This window comes from Monodelphis domestica, chromosome 4, assembly GCF_027887165.1.
Source record: "Monodelphis domestica isolate mMonDom1 chromosome 4, mMonDom1.pri, whole genome shotgun sequence".
Lineage (NCBI taxonomy): Eukaryota > Metazoa > Chordata > Mammalia > Didelphimorphia > Didelphidae > Monodelphis > Monodelphis domestica.
The window spans coordinates 189,108,453-189,122,865 of NC_077230.1; the positions used below are offsets into that span (position 1 = coordinate 189,108,453).

General features: G+C 37.9%; 1 long non-coding RNA gene across 2 annotated transcripts; it reads left to right on the forward strand.

Annotated features, from left to right (window-relative positions):
• The first annotated feature begins 2,176 nt into the window (after positions 1–2,176).
• Positions 2,177–12,429, forward strand: LOC103100161 (uncharacterized). Of its 2 annotated transcripts, none has more exons than XR_008911241.1 (3): positions 2,177–2,377; positions 3,924–3,977; positions 9,974–12,429. It is a non-coding gene; the product is annotated as an uncharacterized LOC103100161 (long non-coding RNA). The 2 variants fall into 2 exon arrangements; XR_008911242.1 differs by having other exon boundaries at positions 10,400–12,429.
• The last annotated feature ends 1,984 nt before the right edge of the window (positions 12,430–14,413 follow it).

Consider the following 14,413-nt stretch of genomic DNA (forward strand, 5'->3'; position numbering starts at 1 on the left):
GGAAAGAGAAGACACAAAACAGAAACCCTCCGCCGTGGCTCCTTGACCCGCGATTGCTAAAGGAGCATCTTGTGCCCAAACAGATCTCAGCAGCGAGCAGGGTTTTAGAATGTGCAGCTATTTAAACACACACACACACTCACTCACACATCATTCGGGGCTCTTTTTCTACAAGGTCTGCAAGAGCTCTTGCAACAGGTCTAGGTGATCCCAGAAAGAAAGCAGACCTAATACAGGGCTATTAAACCGGGCCAAGCCCATGACCAAGGCAATAATGCTTTAAGAATAGGGCCTGGAATGTCAGGACCTTGTGGTCAACAGCGCCCCTCGGAACTCAAGGGGTACGTGGTGATTTGGAGAATGTTTGGGGGTGGGGTGGGGGGACGTCTGGCAGGGAAAGAGCAGATGCTGGTTTCTTTTCTTGCCGGTTTAGCCACAGAATTTAACCCTTGCTGCATCAATGCAATCCATACCGAACCCATTTTTAGTATCGGGATTAACAGGAACTTGAACCCCAAAGCCCAAAGCCAAGAGTTTGATGGCACAAAGACAGATGGCATCCCCATACAGACACTTGGCACTTACAACCTTCCGCCATTAAAATTAACAACCTGTGATTTTAAAGAAACAGAAATGATAGGCAATAAGGTAGGGGTGGAGCTCGCTCTCAGCCCGACACTGTCACATGATTCCAAGGAGAGAAACGTTTCCCTCGACTGCCTTCCGCCCGAGAATAGTTTTTACCCCACATCATGGAGTGGTTTGCATATTTGCTGATGTCTCCCCCAAAAGCACCAGGGGAATGAATCATTATTGAAACAATTTACTCTCAGTTAGTGCATGAATGCCTTCCCATGATGCTTTGATGCTTTGTTTGTCCTCCTATAAAAATTATTTATGACCCAAGTGTGATCTTTTAAATCAGAATACTTATTCCTGAAATCAAAGCTATAGCATGCTAATGCAAGGAGAAGCCTTGATAATTTTTCAAAGCCATGTTGAATATTCAAAAGCTGGAACTGAAGGAAAGGAGTTAACATTAATTAATATTTGAAGCAGTAAAATAAAAGCAACAGTGAAGCTAATTTTGCAGGACAATTAATCATGAGTCTTGCTAATTACACATGGGATTTTGCAAATGATTTTTTTCTCAGGTAGCAGAGTAAAAATGATAATCCGCTACCCATCAAAATCATTGGCTTCTCACCAATGTCCCCAGCAAGAGCAATTAGTGGAAACAGCAGAGCCCTAGTAATTGCATGTCAAGAGAGGAGAATGTTAGAATTTTAATTGCTCTAAATAAAGACCACTTGCTCATATGTACACCTGATTGTCCAAAACAAGTCTGCAAGCCAGAGCAAGTATGTAACCACTTCCAGGTGCCAGCATAAAAATAACTCTGTGAGAGCAGCATTCTCCCAGCAACACATGCAGTTTCTGAAAGAAAATAGCAATATGCGCTCACATTCTGAACTGCGGTGTCATCACTTGAATATAAGAACTGAAAAAAAAATCACCCACTTGGGAAAAATGTGCATATTCTTTATATTTGCCAAATATTTATTGCTGACATTTTTTTGAGGAACTTTAACTATCTACAAGGTGCCAAGGGCTTCAAATTTACTGAATTTTAGGATCACCAATAAAATGTTTTTAACAAGACATCTCAAGAGGGCATAAAATAAAAAATTACCATATTCATGAGTGTAAGCCTCTAAGATTGCAATGCTATAAACTGGGTGTTTATAATTTGCTTGTGGCTTTCTTAATTAAAAACTGGTAATTAGAAACTCAAGTCCTATTTTTCCACTTCATCTTCTACACTTTACATGCTACTGTTACTTTTCACTTTAATATATGTACACACGGATGCACACAATTGCAAATGATCAATAATATTTAACTGTGTGTCTAAAACCTAAATGATGATGGATACATTTAAATATTGCTTTCCAGGAGATTATTACTCCAATGGTCATGTCGTGGCTTAAACATTTAGCTTAAACAAGACAGTTACCATTTTTTGCTCTTCCAAACATGCATCATTTACTCTCATTTTTAAACCAAATTGCTGAATTGCCTTCCAAGTACCACTGGTCTCTATTGTCTCTCCCGGTCGGCTTGCATCTTTAAGTACACCATATTGAGGTGCTAAAAGCATGACCTTCCTGCTATTAGCTTTGTCTGCTTGGGCTTAGAGTGGAGAGCAGGAGCCTAAACTTAGCGAGATATCTCCTTTGCATTTCCAAAATTGGAGCACTTTGTTTACTATACTGGGACGACTTAAAAGAAACAAGCAGGACATGTGGAGTGTTGTTTCCTTTCCTCAATTACCAGCAGATCACAGGTGTTTATCTGGCTCCCGGAGGTGATTCAGGTAATAAACACTAGCATGGCAGTTTAAATGGTTAGAAGCTTTTCCATGGAAGACAGTCCTCACAGTCCTATCATTTCGTGTCTATTGCTCACAAATGGCAAATTATTTATGCAGCCTCCTTAAGTGGTTACTTATGGTTTTTATTTTTATTTTTAAGTAGAAACCTTTGAAGATTTACATATTCCTTATAAGCAAGACCAAGGATGGCCGCTAATTTGGGATGAAACTCCCTTCTTCAGGGTGAGGGTTACATGTGACCTTAATCTATAACCTCTCCTTTTGTTCAAATGTCATGGGGTGGGGGTGGGGGGATAGAGTTAGAGGGGGAAGGGAATTCCGTGCCTGAGCAGCCGTTATTTATTTATAAGCATTTAACGGAGGCAACAGGCACACCCTGTTTTTTCTCATAGGGAGGTTTTTCAGGAGGCCCATGACAAAGGAAGGGGGGGAGGGGTTAGAGGGATTCGAATCTAGTTGGGTAGTAAAGTGAATAAGTCTGACGTGGCTTTCAATGGGTCTGATATGAATTAAAAGATGATTGCTCAGAAGAGAAATATTTATAAGGCAGCACTGCGGACTATTATCAAAGGCACACAGATGATTCTAGAACGCTGAGGGGTAGAGAATGTTGAAGGCTGGAAAACAGTGTAAAAAGGCAAATTTCCAAAAGTTCCTCCTTCTAAAACTGTTCCTTTGACCACCTCTAATATTTTGACATGCACGCACGATGTAGAATTTGTTTTGCCTGACCGTGCTTATTTGTTATGAGGATCTTTCTATCTTCTCTTCCTTTCTTTCTTCCATTCTCCCTTTCTTTCTTTTTCTATCTTCTTTATTTCTTCCCCTTCTCTTTCTTCCATTCTTCTTTTCTCCCTGCATTCCTTTGTTTCTTTCCTTTCTCTCCTTCCTTCCTTTCCTTCTTTACTCCTTCCCTTCCTCCCTTCCTTTCTCCCTCCCTCCTTTCCTTCCTTTTTTCCTTCCTTCATTTCCTTCCTTCATCCCTCATTTCCTTCCTTCCTTCATTTCCTTTCTTCCTCCCTCCTTTTCTTCCTTTATTTCTCAAAGGGAAAAGTGGCAAGAGAAAATTAAATATGATTTAAATTTTAAAAGTAATTAAATAAAAGTTTTTTTTTTTAAACTACTATACTAGCCATTTCTAAGTTTTGTTTCTCAGCTTGTAGCAACCTTGTAGTAATGCTAAAATATCAAGTCCATTGCTACTCTATGCTGGGCAGAAGAAAATCCAAATGAGGGTTTTTCTCAAAACATCTTTTTAAAAGTAAGTGTTAAGAAAAGACCTTCCCAGTCTTCAATGAATACTTGTGTCATTCGTTTCCAAATCAAGAGCTAAACCACATAAAAACTTTCAGTGTTTTTTAGATGTTAGCTACCCATTACACTGAACAATGCAATTCAAGTTCAGACTGACCTTTGCTCTCTTGCAAGCCTTCTGTTGCTTACCTTGAATTTAGATTCCCCCATCATGCCTGTGATTTTTAGCTCCATTTAAACCTTCCATTGTAGTAAATCTAATCTTATTTTATAGGCCCTTGAAGACAGTTTATGGGACCCTGCCCAGTAGGTGAACTAGAGAGATATGGTAAGTAGACTCCCAGTCATTTGGGATGAAATTTTAAAAGAATTCCAGGCACTTTGGGATCATTAATTTGCAGTAAGAGGAAGAAATTTCTCAAATATATCAATTTAGCATCAAAAGAAAATAACAATTCAAAAAGCAGCAATGGAAAATATAAATTCAAATGAATCCATGTAGTTAAAAAGAAAAGGAACAAAGATCACAGAATCTCCATTAAAAAAACCACAGAGAGCATGTAGGCCAACTTGTAATAACAACAATAAAAAAGCCCTTGATAGCACACCCAGTAAGTGGTCAATCTAGCCTTTGCTCAGAGAAAGACCTTCAGTGAGGAACTACCCACTAACCTTCTCTTTCTAACTTCCATCTATTACTCTCCTTCACTGAGGGCCAACCAGACCAATCTATTCCCTCTTCCACATGATATTTAAAGATAGTCATAATCTTCCCCCAAGCCTTTCTTTCTCCAGTCTAAATATCTCCATTTCCTTCAATTAAATTGACCCTCACATAATTTGATCTTGAGGCCCTTCACCCTTCTGGTTCCCCTCCTCCCTCCCTTTTCCATCTTGTCAGTGTACTTCCTAAAAGGACAGACCCAGAATTGGTTAGAATTCTCCAGTGTCCTAACTGGTCAGATTCTTTTCTAATCTCAATTTTGTAATCCAGTGTATTTGCAATGATGACAGATCCAAATTTTCTACCAAGGACCCTGTTGCTAGAGAAAAGTTTTTACTCAAATATCCCTTCTTGTTCAGGAATACTCATAGTCACACAACTTTATTTTGTTGTATTATGCAATTAAATCATAGTGCTTTCCACATTCAAATGAGAGTCCCATGAATAAGTGATCTTTACCAAAGGGCAAAATTATGTATGCCTGGGAAAAACAATGTAAGAATGCTTTGGTAAATTACAAGGGAGGGGGCTACTACTATGACCTTCAGATTGTATTTTGGGATTTCTCTCCTCAACTTCTGGATGTTTCAGATCAGGGAAAAAACAACATGAAATTATAAAGTCTACAGACTTCTCTGGTGTGAATGCATGCAGCCTAACATTGGTCTGAAGCAGCCTGCTGTGAAGGCTTCAAAAATATAGATAAGACTAAAATCCAGCCACCCCACTGATGATCAGTTATTAAAAACACATCAAGAGTTTTGGGGCTGCTCCAGCTAATGAGAAGCAACCCAGCATAATGAATAGAATGCTATTGTAGCAGTCAAGGAGATGGGTTCAGATACTACCTCAGTCATTTATTTGTTAAGCAAATATTTAACCTCTCTTGGTTTCCTCCTTTGTAAAAAAAGAGATAATAATAGGGTTTACTTCACAAGATTGCTGGAAGGGTCAAGTGTTATGATGTCTGTAAAGTACTTTGCAAACCTTAAAATGTTATCTCAATATTAGCTGTCATTAATGTAAAAATAATGGAATTGCCCAAGAGAATGACAGTAAGCATATAAAAAATAATGAAATCCATTATGAATTAAGTTCCACAATGTACAAATATGAAAAATAAACAAAACACCTGAAAATCTGGGGTTGATATTCAATTAAATTTGGCAAGCATTTATTAAGCATTTAGCATGCACAGTTCATTACGGTAGGCACTGGACATATAAAGACAAAATAAAACATGCCCTGCCCTAAAGAATGTTACATTTCACTGAGGGGAGGGATGTAGATATGTGCTTAGAAAAATAAGACTAAATTACTTATGATATAATGCCCAGTCATTTCATGAGGGTGATAGGAATAACACCTGAAGACATCTGAAAAGCAGTGGTGCCTCAGCTTTGAAGGGAGCTTAGGTTTTCATTTCCTGTTTCATCATTTTTAATCTATCCTATCTAACTTCCTCTATCCTTCTAATTTCAAAATTCATCCTCCTTGGCAGGGAAGAGGAGCTCAATAGAGTCAAATAGTTCTATTTTAGATTCCAAAGCCATTCATTAAGGGCTTACTACATGTCAGGCACTGTGTCAGATGCTAGGGAAATAATGAAAAAAGGAAAACTAGTCCCTGCCCTTAGGAAGCTTATATTCTACAGGAAGGATACTATGGGGTAGCAAGGATGGTAAATACGAACATAATAATTTAAAGCAGAAGGAAATCAGCCCCAAGGGGATCAGGAAAGGCTTTTCATCAGGGATAGTGAATGGGGTGAGCCTTGAAGGAAATTAAATTAGGCACAATAAAGAAAGTGCTACTGGTCAATAAATAAAATGAAAGTTGATGGTGAGTCTCTCTCAATAAGAGGTTATTAATCATGAAAAGGAAGATAAGCAGGGCACCTGAAGAGAAGCACTGAGAAAATGCAAGTATGATGTTGACCACTTGGCTTGCCCTTCTTCTGTCCTGTTCCCCAGACTCCAAAGCAGAGAATAGCTTGCTCAGTATTTAGTTACATTTAAAATACACTTTAACCTATAATAAAAGTATTTGAAATTAGTGTTGATCTGCTACTATCAGCAGGGGCAACAGAGAATAGGGAACAAGGTCTGGAGTCAGGAAGACTCATCTCTCTGAGTTCAAATCTATCCTCAGACATTTAATGTCTGTATGGTCCTGGGCAAGTCACTTAACCCTGTTTGTCTTAGCTTTTCCTTCCATAAAATGAGCTGGAGGAGAAAATGGCAAACCATTCTAGTATCTTTGCCAAGAAAAACCCAAATGAGGTCATGAAGAATTGAACACGACTGAAAAATGACTGAAGGACCACAACTAGGAAGTGCAAATAATCACCAAAAGAGAAAAGGGTTCGTATCCATTTACTTATATGGCAAATTCACAAGAAAGTAATTCAGTCAATTCAATAAGTATGCATTGAACTGTTCTCACAGGAGAGACACCATGCCAGAATCTTAGATATAAAAAGATAAATGGAAAAATCATCCCTGTTCTTAAGGAGCTTGTGTTTCCTTTAGGAGATGGAACATTTATATAGAGAGTAAACAGAAGATTATTTAAAGAGTAAAATATCCTGAACAATTAGGAGAATTAGGAAGCTTCCCTCAAAACTAAAATCAGCAAACTATGGCAAGCAGACCGAATCTGCCTGTTTTTGGACAGTCCAGGAACAAAGAATATTTTTTACATTCAACTTTTACATTAGAAAGTAATGCATGGGAGAAGCTTGAAAAAAAAGTAAGAGTTCCAAGAGTTGGAGACGAATAGAGAATATACTCAATATATATAGAAAAAAAAAGAATAAAAGCATGAAATCAAATGAATGCAAAGTTCAAAGATGAGTAAGAAGACTGGTTTGGCTAAAACATTGAATACTTGAGGGCAAATAATGTGAATGTCTGTAAAAGTAAGCAGAAGTAAGATTGTGGAAAGTTATAGCTACCAAATCAAGGAGTTTCTATTTTTTTCTAGATGCAATGGGGAGCCACTGAATATTCTTTAGAAAAGGAATCATATGGGGGCAGCTGGGTAGCTCAGTGGATTGAGGACCAGTCCTAGAAACGGGAGGTCCTAGGTTCAAATCTGGCTTCAGCCACTTCCCAGCTGTGTGACCCTGGGCAAGTCACTTGACCCCCATTGCCTAGCCCTTACCACTCTTCTGCCTTGGAGCCAATACACAGTATTGACTCCAAGGCGGAAGGTAAGGGTTTGTAAAAAAAAAAAAGAAAAGAAAAGGAATCATATGGTCAGACCTATACCTATGGAGATCTTTTTGGAATCTGTATAGAACATGGATTTGAAAGGAAAGAGACTAGAAGCAGCAAGATTAATTAGTAGTCTATTACAATAGTTTAACAGAATGGGTGGTGAAAGATGGAGTGAATGGTGAGAAGGAAAGAGATGTATGAGATATCAGAGATAAAACTGAAAGACTCAAAAAGTGACTGGGCATAGAAAATGAAGGAAAGTGAAGTTGATACCATTTTTATTTTTATTTTTATTATAAATAGATTTTATTTTTATCCATAACATGTAATAAATCTCCACATAAGTTTTCTGAAGTTACATGTTCCAAATTGTTTTCCTCTCTCCCTTCTTCCCCACCTCCCAGAGCTGGTGGTACTGTTTTTAGAAGCATTTATGTAATGCCTACTATGTGCCAGATGCAGTTATACTAAAATTATTTCACTTGATCCTCACAACGACCCTTCAAAGCAGCTAGGATCATTCCCATTTTACAAATGAGGAAACTGAGGTAAATAGATTCACATGAGGTCATACAGTAAGTATCTGAGGGTAGATTTGAACTCAGATCTTCCTGATTCCAAGTCTAGTACTCTATTCCCTGTGCAACCAGCTAATTGCCTCTGCTTTGAGCATAACTCTGAAGGCAAGAATGAGTATCTAGAAAAAGAGTAGTGCTCTCAATAGAAACAAAGAAGTTAAAAAGACTGGCATGTTTAGTGCAGGATGATAAGGAGTTAAATTTTTGACATGCTGAAATTGAGGTGCCTTGGGACATGACAGAAGCACATTAAGAAAAGTTTTAGAGGGGAGAAATGTGCACACAAGGTTAAATAGATAATACTTAGCTTTCTCAGAGGATCATTAAGAGGTAAACTGATCTTATAAATATCCTTGGACTATTTTTACTAAGTGAACTGAATAAATCTACATTTACAAATTCTCAAAGCTCCAGTTTCCTCTTCTAGGACCAATGGGAATCATTTTCACTGCCCTAGCTTCCTCATGTACTCAGTAATATTTTTAAAGTTCCATGTACAAGAGAAACACAAAGGAATATTGCCCACATTGTGCCACTAAACATTGCCCACTAAATAGGAGTTTCTTTTTTTAAGTTTAATTCTATTCAGTCAGCAAAAATCTTTTCTCTCCATCTACTCTTCCCAGTGAACAAACAAAAAACAAGAAAAGAAAAAGAAAACCCTTTTTAACAAATATGTACAGTCAAACAACATGAATTTCTGCATTGACCATATCCCAAAAATATATGGCTCTGAGTCTATCAACTGTTTATTAAGAGGTGGATGGCATGCTTCATCACTGGTCCACTGGAATCAAGGTTGGTCATTGCAGTGATGATCAGAGTTCTTAAGTCTTTCAAAGTCGCTTATCTTTACAGGATGGGCAAAAATCATTGTTGTAGCTTTTCATTTCCCTCCTCCAAGAACAGTAAAGATAACAGCAGATTTCTCTAAGGGTCACTAGAAATACGGCCAATTGCTTCTAGGGGAGTCAGTTCCTAGCTATACCTTGAACTTCAGCAACATATCAATAGGATACCATACAATTTCAGCATTCCCACAGGTTAATATGGGAAGAAAAAAGGATCTTAGTGCAAAGAAAGGAGGTCTTTGAAGATCAAGTTCCTATTTCTTTCTAATCCAAGAATTATTCTCTTCACATATTACAAGAAACCTCAAAAGATTGTCCACATATAATAATCAAAATTATCCGCAGCCATATCTTGCTTTCGGCCATTACTCATTCCCAACCCCAATCCCCTTGAGGAAAAGGCATATAAACCCTCTCCTGCTTCAAGTCACCTTTCCCAGGATCCTGTCTCTTGAATGCAGCTGTTACTTATCTCCACCCATGCTTCCACTTTTACCTCTTTTTGCCCTACTTAACCAGCTGCTTGGCCTGTTTTCAAACATTGAACTCTTAGAATGCTCAAGAGAAAGAACAAGAACTTAAATAGACAGGTAACTAAGAGAAAGCATCAACGAGAACCCTGGATGCCTCCAAAGATGCCTATAAACACACACACAAAACACATTCCAAAAGCAGAATGGAAATCTGCACCATTGACGTTTGGAGGCCAGGGTCTCATATCCTTTTATTCTACTTGCTAAGTCACACTGAGATAGTTGTTGTTGCCCTGGCTAGAAAGGGAATAAAGTCTTCCCTAAGAAACCAAAGAAACAATTGGGTAAATCGTTTCAGATCCATTAAAAATACCACAGCTTTTGCTTTGAATTGTCCCTAGCTTTTCTTGATTTCTTTCTTGCCTGTCTACTTGAGTTTGATATAAAGAATTTAAATTACTTTATAATTTTTCTCAGCACATTGGATGAAGTTCGATCACTGGAAAAGAGCTACAATGGTACCTGAGGAACATCTAGGTGGTAGGACGAGGGTTTGGGGAGAGACCTTGGACCTGGCTGGGAATAATTAGAGAAGATCCCAGAGAGCAGCTTCAGCCCTAGGGACGTCGGATTCACAAGGAAAAGATCCTGGCACAATACCTGGTCAGGAGGAGACTGAGACTTTTCTAGGGTACTGATGGGTCAGGTTCTATAACTGTGTAGGATGAAAGAAGAGGACAAGGTAGCTTCCTATTTTTGCTAATTATTCTTGCTCACTGGATACAAAGTTTCTGTCGCCCACTGTTTAGTTGTTTCAGTCATGTTCCATTCTTCAGGACCTCATTTGGAGTTTTCTTGGGGAAGAAACTACAGGGTAATTTTCTTCCCCACTTTATCTTACAGATGAGGACATGGCAGCAAACAGGGTGAAGTGACTTGCCCAGGGTCACAAAGCTAGTAAGTCTCCAAGATTTGAACTGAGGAAGAGGAGTCTTCCTGACTCCAAGTCCACATCTCTATCTGCTGCACAACCTAAATGTCTAAAACAATATAAGAAGTTGAGAAGAAAAAAGAGAGAAAACATGTACATCTATAGGTAGATATGAAATAAATACAAGGTAATGTCAGTCATCATGGGGAAAGGTTCTAACTTAGGAAGAAGGAAATAGCCCTTTATTAAGTTCCAGGCATGATACTAAATGGAGTACATTTATACTAACTGATTGGATTCTCATCCTAACCTTGGGAGGTAGGCACCATTATTATCGCTTCTTTACATCTGAGGAAACTGAGGCCATGCTTCTGTTTTCAGGCTTCTGTCAAGTGATTTGGCCAGGGTCACACAACTAGTAAATGCATAAAGTTAGACTTGAACTCGGGGGTTCCTATTTGCAGGTCCAGTGCTATGCTACCTAGCTGCCTCCTTGATTAAACTAAGAATTCTAAACAGTGAAAAGTCAATGCAGTGCAGGCATGGGGCACAGCTAATGCAGAGTCGTAGAGATGGAAGATGGAATGTCTGTTTGAGAAACAGTAAGAAGGTTAAGTTGATTGGATGTATAGTGTGTAGAAGGGAGTAATATAAACCAAGGCCAGAAAGGTATATATACCTAGAAGTTAAATAGTTAGAGAAAGTGAATGACAAAAAGCCACCTTCCCAGAGGACCTTCTACTGATTTTCTTGAGATCAAGGCAATGATAGATGACCACGTATTCACATGCAGATATAATCCATGAGATAATTTTTCACTAAATAATAGCAATTTTATATATCTCATACAATTGTTGGTGATTTTTACCAAGTGACTTGAATTATTAAAAAGAAAGGGGATTTATAAAAATATGAACAATACTTCTTTCCCAGGCCCTTTCCTTTTAAACACTGTAGATGAAGAAAAGCTTGAAGTTTCAAGGCATAATTGCTTCCTCAATTAAATAGTCAATTTAAATAAAAGCACAAAAAATAGGTGATATTGTCTCTGGAACTACCATGTACAATTTCATGTTTAAACCTCATAGTTGCAAACCTAGTGGTTTGTCCCATAGTACTTCTCCCAAGTCCCTTTTCACTAGAATAAGATCTCTGTGTCAGAATACAACTCAGGCCAATTTTCACATGAGGAAATAAATCATGGCTGAAGTCCAAGGGTTCCTCGTCTCTTTAATGTTTCATTCTAAAATAAATCCCTTCGGGTGTTTGAAGAGGAGGTTGAGTGGTGTCTAAGATCTCATCTTTCTGGTTATGGTTTTGTAGGGTCAACTGAGGAACACCAACACTAACTGGCCTATTTGAAGGAAATGAAACAACCGACTTTAAATCCTTTCTTCATTAAGAAGATGAGAAACACTGAGTCATCTTATGCACCCCCCTCACCTTCTTCCTCCTCACTGTGTGATTTTTTGACAAAGCAGGCTGCTTCTCAAATTGTATCTCAATATTGTAGAGATAATTTTGTCATTATTGATATCATGGTTATTCTTTACAGCTCATTATCAATACTTGCCAAGCACCAACATTATCTTATGATCTAGGCAAAATCCAAATGAAACTTGGTCCCTCCCTACTGGATTTGTAACCTAAACATGAAGCTTTCTCCATATAGGGCATTTCTGCTTCTCTGCATTCAATAGTAGTTAATTGATGCCTGCCCTTCACACATGAGGTCTTCTGCAGCAGATCTTCATTGTACTGGTGCTGAGAGAGCTCATAGAAGCAGTAGGAGGAAAGAGAAAGACGTAGTTCTACTAATTGCTGCTTTAAAAGAATTAATTTGGCGTTTTGTTTTTAAAAGGGAATCAGAGGTCCGTATTCATTCAGAGAGCCCGATGACCCTCCTCACCATTAGGAATGTGGCCTTTCTTCCCTCCATACTTCACACAATTTGAAGACTTCCCCTTCAAAAATGACCTTGATGTGATTTAAGTTGGAAAAATGTAAAGCATAAGAAGAAAAAAATAAGCAAGATCAGACTCAAAAGATTCCTGATTCCCAAACATTCACAACAACCTTCCTCAGTGAGTTCCTCAAAGATTTAGAAGCTACAATGGCCAGTTTAGGAGAGACAAAACAAAACACAGCACAACTCTGAGTATAGTGATAAAGTTGGTGCAAATAGTTCATGGGACTTCTTTAAGCTGCAAGAGACTTTAGAGATCATCTAATCCAAGGCATTTGAATTATAGATGAAGAAAATACTCATAAGAACATAGATTTAGACTATAGAAACAATAAAGACCCTTCATTTCACAATCAAGAAAACAGATTCCGAGAGGCTAAAGTAATTTGAGGGTCACATAGCTAATATGTTGTTGTTCATCCTTTGTTTTGAAGAGTATCGATGCCATCACACTGTGATGTCTTGACTTAAATATGAACTTGTATTGTATTTATTGTATTTTAAATTGTATTTAAATGAGGCAGAGTTGCACAAAGCCATCCTGCTCACTCTCCACCAGAGTCATCCAAGTGCAGTGGCAAGACAAAAGTCAGGTCTGGCGATGGCCCAGGATGCAGTGGATGAGCTTGGTATCTTTAATGTCTGTGCAATGCCAAATTAGATGGCATTCTGGTCAAAACCCCATAATAACAACTCCAAAGGTCTGCCCAAAACTTTTCTTTTACTTGAATGGTGTTGAATTACCTATCACTTGAAATAAGGAAGCCATCAGCTGAGGCTTTGAAACATTTTTAGTGCACAGAAGTTTTTGTAATATTATTTATTGTAATGAAATTTGCCCAATACAAAGAGAATTACAAAGCCCTGGCCCCTGCCTTCCAGGAATCTAGGTCAGCATCATCCAAAAACCTTTTATAGATAGATCTTTCAGGCAAACTGGGTTTTGACAATGAGAAGGGCAAAGGTGTGATGTTTCCAAGAAATGAGAATTTAAGGAAATAGTAGTCACTATTGAGGATACGAAAATTATTCACCTGGACATTTCCCATTGCAATGAAGCTTGGCAGTCATCTATTTACTGGTTAAAGGACCAAATAATATTCCTGGCAATAATGTCACTATTGCAATTTTACCACTGTTTCAGATCAGGAATATGGAATACAAAAGGTGTCTCGTAGTTTCAAATTAGGTTGCATTTGTGAACTCTTGGCCCTCTTTTGTATTTTCATCTGTATTATCCTAAATAAAATGAATCACATGACTTTTTATAGTATAGTTTTAATTCTTTTTGGTAACTACTGCTATGATGAGGCATAGCCCACTATGATCTTGGAGTAAGGAAGTTCTAGGTCAAAACTAACAATAGCTATACAACCCTGCTCCTGAATTGATGCACGAGGACTTGTTTAACAAGATAGCAGTTCTCAAAGTGTTCAAGGGGGTCTACAAGGTCAAATTATTTTTATAATAACACTAAGATGTTTTGTAGCAAATAATAATAGATATAGTCCACATAAATAAAAGCTCTTGGCAGAAGGAAGGCCTTTAATAATTTTTAAGAATGCCAATTAAGAAATCAAAATATTTGAGAACATCTCTACCTAAGGCAAATATGACAATCCATTTAAGAAGACGGTGAAGTATATTGTACATTTTAAGAAGACTTTCCCTGATGACTTTTTTAATAAAAATGTTTGGGTTTAAGGGGTTCAGTGATCTAGTAGTCTCATCTATCACAAATGACTCTTCCTTATGAATTCTGGAGAGGTGATAAGTTTACTGAAATCCCTAATTTTAAATTTAGTCCTTTTAAATGCCATACTAGAATCCCCAAAATGACTTTCAGGTGTCTTCCAGGCTGTGTACAGGCTTATAATGAATGAAGCTTCCATGTATTTTAGGGTATTTAATTATAGAAATGATTGCAGATGACATGGAGGAGTCCTTTATTCTTTTTTTCCCCAGAAATACAAGGATAGAGAAATTGGTTCATTTAATTGACTTAATTCACTTTCCTGAG